Source organism: Rhincodon typus, unplaced genomic scaffold (assembly GCF_021869965.1).
Source record: "Rhincodon typus isolate 14 unplaced genomic scaffold, sRhiTyp1.1 hic_rhity00000629, whole genome shotgun sequence".
Taxonomy (NCBI): domain Eukaryota; kingdom Metazoa; phylum Chordata; class Chondrichthyes; order Orectolobiformes; family Rhincodontidae; genus Rhincodon; species Rhincodon typus.
Window position 1 is genome coordinate 16,930 of NW_025966267.1, and position 4,009 is coordinate 20,938.

General features: G+C 43.6%; 1 long non-coding RNA gene across 5 annotated transcripts in view; it reads left to right on the forward strand.

Moving 5' to 3' along the window:
• The first annotated feature begins 238 nt into the window (after nucleotides 1-238).
• LOC125488382 overlaps nucleotides 239-4,009 on the forward strand; it is a 32,324-nt gene continuing 28,553 nt past the window's right edge. For 4 of the 5 annotated variants that reach the window (XR_007266298.1, XR_007266297.1, XR_007266300.1 and 1 more), the window contains exon 1: nucleotides 250-552. This is a non-coding gene — a long non-coding RNA (uncharacterized LOC125488382). Of the gene's footprint in view, nucleotides 553-4,009 lie in introns of all 5 variants that reach the window. The other variant, XR_007266296.1, reaches the window with a different exon arrangement.

The following is a 4,009-nucleotide window of genomic DNA, read 5'->3' on the forward strand; positions in this document are numbered from 1 at the left end:
AATGGAATATGCACCATAATGGACTGATTACTCCAAGACAGTTTAGACATAAGCACTCATCATCAATTACTTAGTCAGCTAGAGAGATTAGCACATGGTAAAACATGCAACAGCAGATTCTGATAGCCATGGCAACACAGGAGACATGGCAAGATCATTTGCAAACTCTGCTGAGGAGGACAGATATGACAACCTCAGGGATCCAATTATGAAAATAAACATCAAGAGTACACAGAAAGCTGTGCTAGGTGTCAGAAAGCTTGTCAAGGTAATCAGCACTGTGGCTGAGAGAATGGAGAAGCTCACTTGCAGCCTGAGAGCATCAATTGCATAGTATTAGTGTTCTACAGAGTGGGCACCTCCTCAAGCTGAGCTGCCTGATAGAAATTCCTACTTGCAGGATTTCCAGCATCTGTGAAAGTTTAACCACATGCTGTGTCTTGGAAAACTAAAGATCCAACTTCGAGCAATTGGTGGAGCAAATAGATAGGGACTTTCAAAGAGTCAATCTTCTTCAGCCTGCTGCCCATGGATCAGTGGAAACTATTGGCTGTAAGTATCTCAAATGTCCCAAAGTTAACAATATCAGCCTTTCATCAGCTTCACTGAAGCCTCTAAGGGAGCACATTGTAGGAGTAGTATGGTTGATAGTTTAACCAATAAGGGCCTCAGTGGTAGGGATCGTGGTGGTGGGGGCTGGGGGCATGGGAGCACTTGTAGAGAGCTGGAACTGCTGCTGCCACCAGAGTAACTGGGCAGGATCCTCTCTGAGTCATGGAGCAAAACTTGTGAAAGGCCCTTACCTCAGAACACGTGGGATGGCAACCAGATTTACTCCATGCATTGGTGAGCTATACTGGCATTGGGCAAACTGCCCTAGAGTCAGGATGTAGCACTTAATTGGTAAAGTTAACTTTTCCTGAACAGTTACAACACTGACATCTGCTCAACAACGTGGAAAATTACCCAGATGTGTCCTGTACACAAAAAGCAGGACGAATCCAACCCAGCCAATTACCGCCCCCTCAGTCTACTCTCGATCATCAGTAAAGTGATGGAAGGTGTCATCAACAGTGCTATCAAGCAGCACCTGCTCAGAAATAACCTGCTCAGTGATGCCCAGTTTAGATTTGGCAAGGGTCACTCGCTCCTAACCTTATTATAGCCTTGATTCAAACATGGACAAAAGAGTTGAATTCCAGAGGTGAGGTGAGAGTGACAGCCCTTGACATCAAGGCTACATTTGACCAAGTATGGCAGCAAGGAGCCCTAGCAAAACGGGAATCAATAAGGAAGGGTCATGGGACCCAAAGCATTAACTCTGATTTCTCTTCACAGGTGCTGCCAGATCTGCTGAGCTTTTCCAGCAACTTCTGTTTTTGGGATCAATGAGTATTGGGGGAAAACTCTCTGGTGGTTGGAGTCATACCTGACGTATAGGAAGATGATTGTGGTTGTGGGCGGTCAGTCATTTCAGCTTGAGGACATCTCTGCAGGAGTTCCTCAGAGTTGTATCCCAGGCGCAACCATCTTCAGCAGCTTCATCAATGACCATCCCTCCATCATATGGTCATAAAAGGAGATGTTTGCTGATAATTACATAATGTTCAGCACCACTTACAACACTTCAGGTACTGAAACTGTCCCTGTTCAAATACAAAGAGATCTGGACGCTAAAAATACCAAAGAAATGCCAACGCTGGAAATCAGAAACAAAAATAGAAATTGCTGGAAAAACACAGCAGGACTAGTAGCATCTATGGAGGGAAAACAGAATTAATATTTCAGGTCCAGTGATCCTTATGTGACTCTTCATGCTGTGGGTCAACCTGCAGCACATGGACTGTAGCGATTCGAGAAGCAGCTCATCACCACATTCTCAAGGGCAACTAGACCTGGACAACATCCAGGCTTGGGTGACAAGTAGCAAGTAACATTCACATCACACAAATACCAGGCAATGACCATCTCCAATAAGAGACAACCTAAGCACCTCCCCTTGACATTCAATGGTGTTACCATCACTGATTCCCCCACTATGAACATTCTGAGGTTACCATTGACTAGAAACCCAACTGGACTCATCACATAAACACAGTGGCTACAACAAAGGTCAGGGACTAGGAATACTGTGGTGAGTAATTCACATCCTGACTTCCCAAAGCCTGTCCATCATACAATTCAGCTTATGTGGATGGGTGCAGCTCCAGTAAGAATTAAGAAGCTTGAGAGCATCCAGCCTGCTTGATTGGCAACTTATCCACAAACATCTGCTTTCTTGACCACTGACACCCAGTAGCAGCACCTACTGTCTACAAGATGGCCGGCAGAAATTCACCAAAGATGGTCAGATAGCACTTTCCAAAACCATGACCACTTCCACCTAGAAGAAGAAAGGCAGCACATACATAGCAACACTTCTACTTGCAAGTTCCCCTCCAAGCTACTCACCATCCTGACTTGGAAATATATCCCAGTTCCTTGACTGTCACTGGGTCAAGATGCTGGAATTCCCTCCTTAATGGCACTGTGGGTCAACGCACAGGTGGTGGACTGCAGTTCAAGAAGGCAGCTCACCACCACCTTCTCAAGGGCAACAAGGGATGGGTAATAAGTGCTAGCCCAGCCTGTGATGTCCACTTCCCAATAATGAATTTTAAAAATTAGGTGAATCAATTAACCATCAGTTTGGTGGTCTAACTGCTAAGCTTCCAATGGCTGTCAATGTGGCATGGCAGCTTGAAAACCCCTTCCTACAACATTCCCCCTGCACCATTTACCAGGCCTTTCACTTCCCATATGATCTAATGGACCCAATCAGTCAGGAGAATTCAATCCCAGAATTCATGTTCTTTTAATAGATATTCAGCATCTGTCACTTTTTTTGTGCTTTTGTTATACATTACAATCTAATCTTAGTTTTACGCCATCGTTTGAAAGTCACGATAAGAATGCTGCGTTCTTATCATTCTCAAGTGTTGTCTACATAAAATAAGATAAATTGCTGGTCATCCTATTTAACCTGTCAGTGTTTGTTTCAGTCAATGAATTACAGCTATTTGTTGGTAGACTGACTAATGTTTGTGCAAAATAATGATTTTAGGCATATCACAAATATGTGATTACAGCGTGTCAGTGAAACTGGGCCAATTCAATTTGATGAATTGGAACATTAACTCCAGTCAGAACACAGCTTCAATTTGATTGACAGTGGTGTTGTCCAATCAGTATTTGTTATAAATCAAGTAGAAATTTGAGGGCAAAATGTTTGGATCATCTGGAATGTACTGTCAGCGAGTGTGGTGGAGGCAGATGGCTTTCATGAACATTGGAGCTTTCTCTGAAGAGAAAATACTTGCAGGGCAATGGACAAAAGACAAGAAAGCAGCCCTAGGTGAATCACTGTTGCCGGAAGCTGGTAAAGACAGGACAGGCCAAATACCCACTGCGTTGCAACTATTCTGTTATTCCATGTCTTTAGATGATGGCAGGTGCACTGTCTGAAATAAAACTGACACAATTTAACTCAAGGTTGACAAATAAGGAGGATTGGCATTTTTTAAGTAAACTTTTTCATGATACTTAGATGTCTAAAATGCTTTTATAAAAAAACAAAGAGTAGATCAGTGCACCAGAATTACAAGACCCAGACCCCTACTGTATTCCCATAATCCTGCATTTAGCATGGCCAATCCACATTACCCACTCATATTTGGACTGTGGGAGGAAACCAGAGCAGCCTGCAGAAACCTATACAGACACAGGGAGAATGTGCAAACTCCACACAGAAACCCAAGGCTGGAATTGAACCTGGCTCCCTGGCACTGTGAAAGCCAATAAGCCATTCTGCCTCCTGTATGCCCTTGACTTGTTCTCCCTTGAGTTTAGCAGAATTGATGGTGACCTAATTACGGTGCTTAAAATGATAAAAGGATTCGACAGGGCTCAGATGGAGATACTATTTGACTTGAGAGATAGTAGGAACTGCAGATGCTGGAGAATCTGAGAT